This window comes from Octopus sinensis, linkage group LG5, assembly GCF_006345805.1.
Source record: "Octopus sinensis linkage group LG5, ASM634580v1, whole genome shotgun sequence".
Lineage (NCBI taxonomy): Eukaryota > Metazoa > Mollusca > Cephalopoda > Octopoda > Octopodidae > Octopus > Octopus sinensis.
In genome coordinates this window covers 14,641,983-14,657,818 of record NC_043001.1, presented here as the reverse complement: position 1 = coordinate 14,657,818, position 15,836 = coordinate 14,641,983, and the positions used below count along the sequence as shown (strand labels likewise).

The following is a 15,836-nucleotide window of genomic DNA, read 5'->3' as shown; positions in this document are numbered from 1 at the left end:
ACATCTGTGATCCCCCTCAGTGACACTTTTCGTCTCCGTGTGTGCCCTTGCTCTCCTTACACACACACACACACATTCACTACTGGTGAAGGCCGGTTTATTGCGTTACACTGGGCTTCTCACCATAAATGGCCTAGGCCATCAGGTTTTAGGCTCTGGGCGAGAAACCCAGGGTAACCTTATAACCTGGCCTTTACCAGTAATTATTATAGACTGCTCTACTTCTTAGAGTGTGCTTCTTCTCCGGATTTATGTTTTTCTAAAAAAAAAACACTATATATATACAGGAGTGGCTGTGTGGTAAGTAGCTTGTTTACCAACCACATGGTTCCGGGTTCAATCCCACTGCGTGGCATCTTGGGCAAGTGTCTTCTGCTATAGCCCCGGGCCAACTAATGCCTTGTGAGTGGATTTGGTAGATGGAAACTGAAAGAAGCCTGTCGTATATATGTATATATATATATGTGTGTGTATATGTTTGTGTGTCTGTGTTTGTCCCCCTAGCATTGCTTGACAACCGATGCTGGTGTGTTTACGTCCCCGTCACCTAGTGGTTCGGCAAAAGAGACCGATAGAATAAGTACTGGGCTTACAAAGAATAAGTCCCGGGGTCGATTTGCTCGACTAAAGGCGGTGCTCCAGCATGGCCGCAGTCAAATGACTGAAACAAGTAAAAGAGTATACATACATACATACACACATATATATATATACACACACACACATTATATATATATACACACACACATTATATATATATATGAAGCCTTCTGGCTTCACAGACCCCAGTAGAACCGTCCAACCCATGCTAGCATGGAAAACGGACGCTAAACGATGATGATGATGATGATGATGATATATATATATAATTTAGATTCAGATGAATATGGTACTTAAGTTGAGGCACCAGAATTTAGTAGGGTACTGCATTACCTCTGGATATCCTTGTTGCTTATTTTGATTTTAATCACCTTATATATATGTGTTTGTGTGTTTGTGTATATACATAGACAAAACAATATAATTAATTGCTGTAAAAGCCTTCATTTTGTTGTATTTAATTAAGGCTTTTTTTGCCTGATGATACACGGATGTTTTTTTCTTCTAATCCTTGACCCTGGGACAAGCAGACTTATAAAATACAAATTGATTTCCTTTCCTCATGTAAGCAATTCGTCCTAATTTCGTCTTCCCTTCTTCCTTTGTGTGTGAATATCTGGAGAGAAAGAAAAAGATAGTCATTTTTCTAGATATATATAGTTCCACAGTTGTCATTCTGCTTAAACTACCCAGATTTTTTTTCTGCTTAAGCCACCCCGTTTCCAAATCAACGGCTGTCTTTTTTCTTCTTTTTTCCTTTTCTCTAGCTTACACACGTACACACACACACATCATATACATCCTAAATATATTCTTTTATTCTATTGTTTCAAGTCATTTGACTGCGGCCATGCTGGAGCATCTCTTTTAGTCGAATAAATCGACCCCCACGACTTATTCTTTGTAAGCCTAGTACTTATTCTATCGGTTTTCTTTTGCCGAACCGCTAAGTTACGGGGACGTAAATACATCGATTGTCAAGCAATGGTAGGGGTACATTATATACACATAATATAACACTCACACACACACACATATATATATATACATAAAACAAACTTACATATATACATAACCACACATATATATGCAAGTATATTGTCTCTGTTTGTATATATATATATATATATATATATACACAAAATATATATATATACATATATATATATGCAAAATATACTATATATATACATACACACACATATATATATATATACGTACATACATATATACATAACCACACATATGCATGTATATTGTGTGTGTATATATAAATATATATATCTTATATTTTATCTTTTATTTGTTTCAGTCATTTGACTGTGGGCATGCTGGAGTACCGCCTTTAGTCGAGGAAATCAACCCCGGGACTTATTCTTTGGAAGCCTAGTACTTATTCTATCAGACTGTTTTGCCGAACCGCTAAGTTACGGGGTGGGGTGCGTAAAAACACCACAATCGGTTGTCAAGCGGGCTTCTTTCAGTTTCCGTCTACCAAATCCATTCACAAGGCTTTGGTCGGCCCGAGGCTATAGTAGAAGACACTTGCCCAAGGTGCCACGTAGTGGGACTGAACCTGGAACCATGTGGTTGGTAAGCAAGCTACTTACCACACAGCCACTCCTATATAAATATATATATATATATACACACACACACACACATATATATATATATATACATATAGATGTATTTAATATACTACAAAATTAGAAAATTTGGGTACCTATCTAGCAGTATATTGGATATATGTTATCCCATGGTGGGTTGAATTTTTCAACCCCTATCTCATTTTATAACCTAGATGTATTTAATATATATATATATGTGCATTATATATATATATATATATATATATATGCGTGTATTATATGTACACATGTATCTACATAAACACACACGCGCATATATGTATATATATGTTGTGGGGGTAAATGATTAAGGTTGCGAAGGGAAAGAAGAACCCCAGTTCTGGCTTTCACCGTCGTTGCCACCCAGCCACCCAGCCACCCAGTCTCTGGTCTAATTCCACCAATCCGTATCCTGCTATGCTTTTATAACTTCCAACTTCCATCGTACAAACATAAATATTGCCTTAATTTATGTAGCTTTGATTTTTCCTGCTCGCCTTTCCAAAGTGCTATCTCGGATAAAGCTATTCTCTGTGTGCCTAGCTGCCTGTCCCCTCTCACTCTCTCTCTCTCTCTCGCACGCACAATCACAAACACACTCTCTTTCTCTTACATATACATATACATAATCACAAACACACATATAATCACAAACACACACACACATTCACTCTCTCACGCACACACAAGCACAAGCATTCTCTCTCTCACACACACAATCACATACACCTTCTCTCTTTCTCTCTCTCTCTCTCACACACACACACACGCTTTCTCCACCCTCTTTCTCCTGCACACACACACACAAACACATACACACACTTTTTCTTTCACACACACACACAGTCTGTCTCTTTCTCACCCACACCCACACACTCTCTTTCTCTCTCTCTCTCTCATACTCTCACTCACGCACAACTCCCTCACCCACTTACACACTCACTCTCACGCACATATACACACTCTCATTGCCTCTCTATCTTCGTATCTGTCTGTCTCTCTCTCTCCTACAAACAACAATAATAGTATGCGGGTCACTGGGGAAAATCTGGGCAATCCTTCGGTATCGGTACACGACATCGATCACCCACACAACCTTCCTCCATGACATACATAAAGAGAGTGAACGACCATACCAACACCCTGCATACCGATACCGAAGGATCGTCAAAACCTGTTTATACAGTCGCTCGGGGGGTGGGTGGTACTAGAAATAGCAACCAAATCTTTCAAAAAATCACGCGGTTGCGTCATAAATACATAAAAGATACATTATATAATGCATAATCTAGGCGTGGCTGTGTGGTATGTAGCTTGCTAACCAACCACATGATTCCGAGTTCAGTCTCAATGCGTGGCAATTTCGTCAAGTGTCGTTGACTATTGCCACGGGCCAACCAAAGACTTGTGAGTGGATTTGGCAGACGGAAACTGAAAGAAGCCCTCATATATATATATATACGGAAACTGAAAGAAGCCTGAAGCCTGTTATATGTATATATCTCTCTCTTTTACCTGTTTCTGTCATTTGACTGCGGCCATGCTGGAGCACCGCCTTTAGTCGAGCAAATCGATCCCGGGACTTATTCTTTGTAAGCCCAGTACTTATTCTATCGGTCTCTTTTTGCCGAACCGCGAAGTGGCGGGGACGTAAACACACCAGCATCGGTTGTCAAGCGATGCTAGGGGGACAAACACAGACACACACACACACATATACATATATATATACATATATACGACAAGCTTCTTTCAGTTTCCGTCTACCAAATCCACTCACAAGGCATTGGTCGGCCCGGGGCTATAGCAGAAGACACTTGCCCAAGATGCCACGCAGTGGGACTGAACCCGGAACTATGTGGTTGGTTAGCAAGCTACTTACCACACAGCCACTCCTGCGCCTATATATATATATATATATGTTCGTGTCTTTGTCCCTACCACCACTGCTTGACAACCAGTGTTGGTGTGTTTACGTCCCCACAACTTAGCGGTTTGGCAAAAAAGACCGATAGAATAAGAACCAGGCTTTAAAACAAGTCTGTACCGGTCGCAGTCTAATGACACACACACACACTCTTTTATTCTTTTATTCTTTTACTTGTTTCAGTCATTTGACTGTGGCTATGCTGGAGCATCGCCTTAAAGGATTTTAGTCAAAGAAATTGAGGGCAGCACTTATTCTTTGTAAGCCTAGTAGTTATTGTATCAATTACTTTTGCCGAACTGCCAGGTTACGGGGGACATAAACACAGTCACAAACACACATGAATATAAACATATATATACTACACTCTCTGAGTGGTTGGCGTTTGGAAGGGCATCCAGCTGTAGAAACTCTGCCAGATCAAGACTGGAGCTTGGTGCAGCCATCTGGTTTGCCAGTCCTCAATCAAACCGTCCAACCCATGCCAGCGTGGAAAGCAGACATTAAACAATGATGATGATGATATACATGTGTGTGTGTGTATATATTTATATGACGGGTTTCTTTCAGTTTCCGTCTACCAAATCCACTCACAAGACTTTGGTTGGCCAGAAGCTACTGTAGAAGACTCTTGCCCAAGGTTCCACTGAGTGGGACTGAACCCAGAACCATGTGGCTGAGAAGCAAGTTTCTTACCACACAGCTATGCCTGCACCTTGCCACTATATCATATATATATGACAGGCTTCTTTCAGTTTCCATATATATATATATATTTATATATTTACAAGTGAATCATATATATATATATATATATATATATGTTTGTGTCTTTGTCCCTACCACCACTGCTTGACAACCAGTGTTGGTGTGTTTACGTCCCCACAACTTAGCGGTTTGGCAAAAAAGACCGATAGAATAAGAACCAGGCTTTAAAACAAGTCTGTACCGGTCGCAGTCTAATGACACACACACACACTCTTTTATTCTTTTATTCTTTTACTTGTTTCAGTCATTTGACTGTGGCTATGCTGGAGCATCGCCTTAAAGGATTTTAGTCAAAGAAATTGAGGGCAGCACTTATTCTTTGTAAGCCTAGTAGTTATTGTATCAATTTTGCCGAACTGCCAGGTTACGGGAGACATAAACACAGTCACAAACACACATGAATATAAACATATATATACTACACTCTCTGAGTGGTTGGCGTTTGGAAGGGCATCCAGCTGTAGAAACTCTGCCAGATCAAGACTGGAGCTTGGTGCAGCCATCTGGTTTGCCAGTCCTCAATCAAACCGTCCAACCCATGCCAGCGTGGAAAGCAGACATTAAACAATGATGATGATGATATACATGTGTGTGTGTGTATATATTTATATGACGGGTTTCTTTCAGTTTCCGTCTACCAAATCCACTCACAAGACTTTGGTTGGCCAGAAGCTACTGTAGAAGACTCTTGCCCAAGGTTCCACTGAGTGGGACTGAACCCAGAACCATGTGGCTGAGAAGCAAGTTTCTTACCACACAGCTATGCCTGCACCTTGCCACTATATCATATATATATATGACAGGCTTCTTTCAGTTTCCATATATATATATATATTTATATATTTACAAGTGAATCATATATATATATATATATATATATATATATATATATATTCTACTAGAGTGGATGTAAGCGCTAATATATGATTTACTATCGTTTCAAATAAAAACAAAAATGGAACAAGTGCACATTGAGTTATGCATTATTCTGATCTGAGGTACACAATGATTTAGAAATCAAATGTCATGGCTGGATTGCCGTTGACCATAGGCCTGCTCAGCGAGACCCGACCTAAAGCTACATCAATGTCTTTCCAACCCTTTTGGCCCAGGCCCCACTTCAGTTTCCCAAATTACATGCACACAAGTGTGAACAAAATATTTTGGTTCTGGAGCCCTTTGGTCCTTATTTTACTCTACTGGACCCTGTTAAACATTCAAGGTTTTAAACAAGTCCCATTATATCTTTATAACCAAATATTATTAGGAATTGCATAATAAAAATTGTTAAAATGTTTTGTGCATTGGAGAAATATAAAAAAATTTTATTGCAGAAACTTTAACACCAAAGTCTTATATGAAGCCCCAAAAGGGCATATAGACCCTGGTTGAGATGTAATGATGTTTCTGAGGTCTTAGGGGTTATCAGGTATTTCAGTATCAGTACCCCTCACTTAGTTGACTCAGCCGGGGTTGATAAAGTTCTAACATGGATCCTAGTAGCAGCAAACCATTGCATCGGTCTACTTTATTTATACAAAACTTTCTAGAAGCCCATGCTGCAGCTTCAGTGGTGGAATTTTAGCCCTCGTCTTCGCTGCACCAATAACCCCTAGCCCAGTTGGAGCTTTGTTGAGTGGAAGCCTAACAAAACCCCGGCGTAGGAGTGGCTGTGTGGTAAGTAGCTTGCTTACGAACCACATGGTTCTGGGTTCAGTCCTACTGTGTGGCACCTTGGACAATTGTCTTCTACTATAGCCTCGGGCTGACCACAGCCTAGTGAGTGGATTTGGTGGACGGAAACTGAAAGAAGCCTGTCGTATATATGTATATATATATATATATATATACATATATGTATGTGTGTGTGTGTATATGTATGTGTGTCTGTTTGTGCCCCCAACATCGCTTGACAACCGATGCTGGTGTGTTTACGTCCCCATAACTTAGAGGTTCGGCAAAAGAGACCGATAGAATAAATACTAGGCTTACAAAGAATAAATCCTGGGGTTGATTTGCTCAACTAAAGGCAGTGCTCCAGCATGGCCACAGTCAAATGACTGAAACAAGTAAAAGAGTAGCCTATTTGAATTGTCTTGTAACAAACCCGCCAGCTCTTGTTTCTGTACTGCTTTACCAGTTCTTGGTTTTTGGTAAGATTTTTTCTCATAAGTTACCTACATGTGGTTTTCCCAGGGTATCACATTAACACTTTATGGCAACACTTTATTCACTTGGCCCAGTCTGAAGTCCCACGCTACACCAAAATTTATTACGCCTCCCCCTTGAGAAATAATACATTATGACAACAAGAATCTAATTGCAATTAAATATAAATTTTAACGAACTTGTTCTTCTGTAGTACATTTTTGCATATAATTTGTTCTTTGTATATATTAAAATGGTTTCACATGTCGGTACAAGACCAGATATTTTATGCATTGTGGAGCTCTAGTTTCTGTACTGCTTTACCAGTCCCTAGTTTTTGGTAAGCTTTTTCTCATAAGTTACCTGCATGTGGTTTTCCCAGGGCGTCGGCAAACTTTATTCACTTGGCCCAGTCTAAAGTCCCACGCTGCACCAAAATTTATTATGCTTCCACCTTGAGAAATAATACACTACAACAACAAGAATCTAATTGCAATTAAATATAAATTTTAACGGACCTGTTCTTCTCTACATTTTTGCATATAATTTGTTCTTCGTATATATCAAAATGGTTTCATGTGTTGGTACAAGACCAGTTATTTTATGCATTGTGGAGGCGTAATGGCCCAGTGGTTAGGGCAGCGAACTCGTGGTCATAGGATTGCGGTTTTGATTCCCAGATCAGGCATTGTGAGCATTTATTGAGTGAAAACACCTAAAGCTCCACGAGGCTCCAGCAGGGGTCGTGGTGGTGGTGAACCCTGCTGTACTCTTTCGCCACAACTTTCTCTCTCTCTTTCTTCCTGTTTCTGTTGTGTCTGTATTTCAAAGGGCTAGCCTTGTCACACTCTGTGTCACGCTGAATCTCCCCGAGAACTACTTTTAGGGTACACATGTCTGTGGAGTGCTCAACCACTTGCACGTTAATTTCACGAGCCGGCTGTTCCGTTGATCGTATCAGCTGGGACTCTCATCGTCGTAACCGATGGAGTGCCACGATTTTATGCGTATTGACCAAGTTAATTACACCAACCTGAATGCTCAAATGGCATTTAATTTATTTACACCAAAAGTATCATATATAAAGCCAGATTCGGTGGCATTTGAACTCAGAACGTAAAGACGGGAAGAAATACAGCAAAGCTTTTTTTTCGAAGTGCTAACGATTCTGCCAGCTAGCCACCTTTCCTTGTAAACATGCCCATCGCCAACGAGCTGCACTGGACGGCATGCTTCCTCACTGTTCAATGGTGCATCCTCAAAACTAGAAAATAGTTTACAGAAATCTTTCCACAATACATTTATTGAAGTCTGACTAACATGCCCATCGCTAAGGATGGTACTGGCCCCTAATTATTCAATGGTGCACTCTCAGATTTAGAAAAAAAACAGTTTACAAAAATCTTCCCACCCTGAATATTCTTAAGCACCCCCAAGCACCAAAGTCTGGCGATGAACCTGCTCGTATGATCCTTTCTGTTATAGACACAAGGCCTGAAATTTTAGTGGAAGGGGCTAGTCGATTATGTCGACCCCAGTGCTCATCTGCTCCCTATTTTAATGATCCCAAAAGGATGAAAGGCAAAGTTGACCTCGGCAGAATTTGAACTCAGAACATTAAAGTTGGTAGAAACACCACTAAGCATTTTATCTGAGGTACTAACGATTCTGTCATCTCACCACCTTTCCCAGTACAAAAACAAAAACAAGATTAATGTAAAAGACGCAAGCATGTGACAAAAATGGTCAAATGCTGGAAGGCATCGTGGTATATGATTCAGTAATTTTATGTCTTGAGTTCAAATTCTGACTTTGCCTTCAATGCTTCCAAGATTTGATCAAATACAAAAGAACCAATCAAGCATAATGGATCATGCCGCTCCGCCTCTCTAATTCTGCATTGACTGTGCTGTGAAGGATTGGCAGAAACATTAGAGTACATGTTTTCTGTCTTCTTGTGTTCTGAGTTCAAGTCATGCTGAGGTCAACTTTACCTTTTATCTTTCGGTGTTCATCAAATAAAATGCCAGTCTAGTACAGGAGCCAGTGTCAGCAACTAACCCCTTACCCTAATTTTCTGACCCAGTGTTTATGTTAGAAACAAAAATAATGAGAAGCAAGGTCAACAGTATGAACTCAGACCTTCCTGCTCGGTAGCCAAATTGGTCACCCACTTCCTTCAAAGTACCATACCTTTTACAGCAGCAAACACACGCATATCATATAACCACCCTATGCTGGCCATACCCTACACTACGCCAGTGGAAGATGACAGGTTAAATGGATTGCAGCCAGTTGGAAGAATCGTTACGGTGCCAGAAAAAAATGCTTAGCAACATTTTGTCCGTCTTTACCTCGAGGTCAACTTTGCCTTTCATCTGTTTCGGGATCGATAAAGTAATTACCGGTTGAGCACTTGGATCAATACAATCGACTTAACCCCCCTCCCCCGAAATTGTTGGCTCCGTTCCAAATTTTGAGACTAAAATTTAGTTACACTGGTGGCAAGCTGGCAGAATCGTTAGCACACCTGGCAAAATGCCCAGAAGAAGTTTGTCTGTCTTTACGTTCTGAGTTCAAATTCCGCCGAGGTCGACTTTACCTTTTATCCCTTTCGAGGTCAATAAAATAAGTACCAGTTAATCACAGGGGTCGACATAATCGACTTACCCCATCCCCTTAATTGCTGGCCTTGTGCTAAGATTTGAAACTAAAATTTAGCTACGATCCTTTGCATTATAAGCTTGAATCCGGCAAGGGTTGACTTAGAGCTTCACTCAGTGATATTCTGGTTCAATTAGGGGCCATGTAAAGGCATCAAATAAGTAGGAAGAGCACGTTGTGTAGCTTCAGAGTGAGGTTTATGATTTAAAAGGTTCCAGGCGTGACCATCACATCTTTTTTCAGACAGAGCATCAATCTAGGACCAACCATATTAACCCTTGTTTATGACGGTTCCGTTTGATTTGGCAGTAATTTGGCCGCTCTTTCTAGCAGGTCGAGTGGCTTCGTACAGACTCGACCGTAGGCTTCAAGCTTTTGTTGTTGTAAGTTGTGCAGGAAATGTAAATAATGAGATCTGGATAAATTCCTTGTTTTGCATGGTCGTCCATATATTTACTTATAGCAACGGACCTCGGAGGAGGGTGGTGGAGCCCTGCATTGTGAAAGTAACGCTAAAAATTTAGTGTCACCACCACCACTATTACTACTACTAGAATTACTATTACTACTACTGCTACTACAAGAATTACTACTACTACAACAACAAAAATTACTGCTACTACTAATACCAGTACTAAAACAAATCTTACTACTACTACTACTACTATTGGTACTACTATCATTACTACTACTACTACTATAAGAATTACTACTACTACTACAACAACAGCAAAAATTACTGCTACTACTAATACCAGTACTAAAACAAATCTTACTACTACTACTACTATTGGTACTACTACCATTACTACTACTACTACAGGAATTACTATTACTACTACTACTACTACTACTACAAGAATTACTACTACTACTACAAGAATTACTACTACTACTACTACTACTACTACAGCAAAAATTACTGCTACTACTAATACCAGGACTAAAACAAATCTTACTACTACTACTACTACAGGAATTACTATTACTACAACTACTACTACTATTTCTACAAGAATTACTACTACTACCACCACCACTGCTGCTGCTACTACTACTACTACTACAATTTCCACGACTACTACTGCTACTTGTACAAACGTCAACGATGTCGTCAATTGTTCCACCACTACCACCACCACCACCTCTTGCGCCTATGCGCTACTACCACTAACACTACTACTACAACAACCTTAGTACTATTAACTAAAACTGTCATTATTTGTTACTACCATTAACACAATCAAACTACCGCAACACCCGCCACTAGTACTACCACTGCAACTACCGCAACCACCGCTACTACTACTACTACTGCAAGCTCCGTTATAGATTATCACCAGCAGCAGTAGCAGCAGCAGCAGCAACCTCTACACGTATAGTCAAGTCAGCCACCATTTAATTCGCTCGCCTCCCCCTGCTTCGTGTTACCCCCTTATATTATTATTATTATTATTATTATTATAACACTGCAGTATATAGAATTCTTAATCTTCTCACACGCTCGCTCCTCCACCCGAAACTCCTGACGACGACGACAACAACAACAACAACAACATCATCATCATCGTCATCATTAGCAGCAGCAACAACAACAAGACTTTCCATTGCATGATCGGCTTACCACGTGATAGGTTTTTCCTACCCACCACTTTTAAGATAGAGCAAAATATCTCTCCTCTGCTCTGCTCTGTCCCGTCGCACATTGCAAGACCCGAGTTTAATAAGGTGAGTTTACTCAGTTTTTTCTCTCTCTCTCCTTCTACAATTTTTCCCCCCCTCCCACTTTACATCCACCCCACATCTCTACTACCATCATCATCATCATCATCATTATTACTACATACATATATAATCAATTACAACGGATGGAAGAAGACCTATTGACTTTGAATTAATTAATTAAACTCAAATCAGAGTTTATTCGTTTTTATCGAAGCAAATGCACCTCACCAGCCCTACCTGAATATATATATATACCCCACCCTTTGTAAATCAAAACACACATAAATAGTTTTGGTGATATATTGTGCTTTTTTTCTAAATATCAGACACGTATGCTTGGATGAATAGATATATATATATATATATATATATATATATATATATATATATATATATTATATATATATATGTGTGTACATTTCTGATAGCTGTATCTTTAATCCTGTTGAATATTCATAACAAACTTGCTTCTTTGATTGCATTCGATCACCTTGTTCCTTTTGGTTTGCTGTTATTATTATTATTATTATTATTATTTCCTTCCCCTAATTGGGAATTCCAATTGTTATATTTTCGTTGTTATCTCTGGAATTTTTACACGGTTTTATTTTTGCAAACGGACAAAAAACCCTTTGTAACTTTCGCGTCCTGTGTTTTTTGTCCCTTTATGTTTTTAATTAATTTTTGTCAGCCCTTGTGGGCCAATAAACGAATTAATTATTATTATTATTATTATTATTATTATTTTTGTGATAGAACTGGTGAGGTTGTTCTGTTCTGTTTCGTTGAAGTTTCTTTCCTTAGTTTTAATACCCCCGCCTTCTCCTCCTCCTTCTGCCTCGCACCTGTTCATTCATCCGTGCCATCTTCCTCTGAATTCATTCATCCAATATTGCAGCCAGGAAATGCACGATGTACGAAAATGACGTCTTCAGACGTCTGTGTGCTTGTTTTATACACAGACATACACACACACAAACGTTTGCAAGCAGTTGTTTATATTTGGGTTACATGTGTTCCAAAATATGGAATAATATATTTAGAGAAAAGCGAATAAAAAAATATTTTATTGATGGCTGTCGTGTTGTGAAGGTTCGAGGAGAGGGTGTATAGGGCATTTTTTTTGTTTTGAGAAAATGCTTTCCCATTTATTTTTGAAATGCATAGTACACACACAAAAAAAAGCAAGGATTAAAATTCCACCCAAAACAGAAAAACCCAATGTGTGTCAGCTATTCCAAAACCCCGCCAATGCTTGCATATATTTGCATGCATACACGTATACATATTGTTTGCATATTGTGCGTATACAAGCGTGCATGCATAGATATATACATACATATACATATATATATATATACCAATTAAGGACTGAACACGGAAAGTGGACAGTCAACATGCTAGATATAGACGTCGTGTCTCTCCTTAATTGGTATATATAAATATTTTAATCTTCGGATTCTTTTTTAATATGCTAGACCACTGGTTTTAATTGATAAATATCAATTTCTACCCTTAATTAATTTTATATATATATATATATATATATATATATATATAAACACACACGTATATATATGTGTGTGTGTGTGTGTGTGTGTGCATAAATAATGAAAAAGTAGTACTTCAGAAATATACTAAAGCCTTTCTCACGCCGTTCTCAACCATACTCAGGTTTTGCTAACACATCAGTGATTATAAAACAAGCACACAGTACATAGCTTCCGTTTATTTGTTTTCTGCACTAACCAGTCAGCAACTGTCTCCTGGCCCATTTGAGAGCCTTTTCATGGTCGTTTGAGTTGCTGGAAATAACTGCCGAATCTACCTCGACTCGCTCTCTGCCTGCCTTGGTAAAAAGACACGCACGATGTAGTTCTTGGCTTCCTTTTGCACAGAGGAAAAATAAATAAAAAAAAGGATCAGTCTCGACTGGAATCCTTTGGATGCTGAAGTCTGCCACGGTTAGAGATGACGTGTGTAACTAAACAATAACAATGGTTTTAGAAAAACCCCTCTCTCTCATTTCGAACAAACCCCGTTACAGCCAGTTATTGTTCCATGTCGAGCTGTATGGAAATCTCCCCCCCCTCTCTCTCTATTTAAACTCATAAATGCTACTGGTGTCTTGCTAAACAGCCTTTGGATTAGGTATGATGAAGGGGGAAATCGATAAAACTAGGGTGTTGGCAGTATATATGATGGGACCCTACAATATCTCAAACTTTGTGTGAGGATACAGTTCTCTTTTTCTCTCCGTATTTCCTTTGTGTGACGGGTGTCAAGCTTTTCCACGGATAAAAAGTATATATTTGGGGGGAAAAAAATGCCTATTTAAGACAGCTTTGGCCTTTGGAAAAGCCGAGTTTCGGGCTATTTTATTCCAAAATAGTACTTAATAATTCATATGTTAGGCGATAGCTAATATGACTTGTTTAAGTAAAAAAAAAAAAAAAGGAAAAGGAAAAATTAAGTAAACTAATTTAACTTCTCGTTGTTTAATTTAATTTAATTTTCTTTTCGTTGTAAAATGTCTGCAGGAAATAAATTGACTTGCTCTAACTGCTTTTTCGCTAATATTATCCAAATATTTACTTTAATATCACTTAAATGTGTACTTCAAAAAATTTATGAAAGCACTATGTAAAAAAAAAAAAAAAAAGAATTAAATATAGATAAAACTAGTTCCAGGCAAATTTGCTGGTGAATATTTTTTTATTTAGAATCTACAATCTAAATATAATAATCATCGTAAACTAATAAACTCTTTTTAAATGCAAGTATCTTGTCATATTACTCGGAAATTGATAATATATGAATATATATGATAATATCGACGCCATAATTTTGCTCGACTTTCTTTCCCAAGTTCTGCTTTTTTCATCGACACGGTTGAGTGAATCCCAAAAGAAGATTGTTGCTTTATGTAGTAATAAAATAATTTTGAGTTTATGAACTTTATATATTGACATATAAACATTTATGTATTAATAAGAAACAAGTTTTTATCTTCACGGTCTGTTTAACGAGAACGGATTTAACCAGTCACGAACGACTTGCGCCAAATGCGAAATGAACGTTACTGATTCTTAGAAACCAGTAATAATTTCTTGTAATAAAACACATTTTGATTTTATTGGAACAAAACGTGTGCAATGTTGCGATTCTACACCTCCCTATCTTTCTGTCTGTAGTGATTTAAGCGAAAGGAATTGGAAATTGAAACCTACATCCTTTCTTTTTGTTTTTGATATTTTTGATATTCAACAAAGGCCATTTAAATATCACGTTAAAAGTCTAACAATCTTTAATTAGGTAATGACTATTGCTGCCTATATCTTAATGATTTATTTTTGAATCAAAATAAAATACATAATTTTATTCTTAAGTATTTGAAACTCTTAAAACTTTCGGAAAGGTTATGGTTTGCGCAATTTCTGGTTGTTGTGTGATCTACTTAACAAATAACTTCTGTTGATTGATATTAAGAATTCTTGCTATATTTATTCATAGTTCGAATCACGCGATCCATTGACACACATTTTGTCGTTGAGTCATCTGAATCATCTTACTGATATTAAATTGGGATTCTTGTCGCAAAATCCTTATCGGTCCCACTAACTTTAATCCTTATCCTGTTCTAAACAGTCCCTAAACGTCTATGCTTGTGTTTCAAACTTTTAATTAACCCTCCTTTTGTACTTTCTGAGTAATATAAAGTTTTATTTTCATAAATCCAGCGTAATTCTAATGGTTCTACAGAAAAACAAAAAACAAATGAAAAAAGAAGGAAATATGCATGGTCAGTTCTACAACCATTAATCCAGACACGTTTTTCTTTTTTTCCCCGCTATATCTTCCCTTCTATCTGTTTTCTGTCCTCACTCCTCTCTATATAAGAGCATAGGTCTGAAACGTTGAAGACTCTCCCATTTTTTTCCTGAGCGTCAAACTAATACACTCTTTGTTGCTCCCTCACCTGTCTCTGTCTTTTGATTTTTGTACACTCCTGAACCATATATGATGCATGGGTACCAGGGAAATACACCCACTATATCGCATGTGATACACAGGACGGATAAAGGGTTAAAAAGGACCAACCAAACTTTCAATAACATCAATACAGTATAAACTTTATGGTTTCGAAGTTCAAGTTGCCCTATCTGTAGTTCCAGTCGAAGTAATCAGTCAAGGCCTCGTTAACAACCGCTTCTTTCCTTTGTTTCTCGGTGACACGATGTAACTACTGAAACCAGAAAACTAGTCCAGGGAGGAAGTCTTTTACATACACCAGTAGCTTAGACTTGTTAGAAAGAGCAAAGTAATGTCTGGCATAGCACATATTACTGTCTTGAAAATAAAAAAGTATCATA

The 15,836-nt window shown here is 38.2% G+C and overlaps 1 protein-coding gene across 1 annotated transcript in view; it reads left to right on the top strand.

Moving 5' to 3' along the window:
• The first annotated feature begins 10,976 nt into the window (after positions 1-10,976).
• Positions 10,977-15,836, top strand: part of LOC115211930 — a 114,716-nt gene continuing 109,856 nt past the window's right edge. Inside the window, exon 1 of the mRNA XM_029780681.2 lies at positions 10,977-11,466. The gene's annotated coding sequence lies outside the window, so the exon portion shown is untranslated. The remainder of the gene's footprint in view (positions 11,467-15,836) is intronic.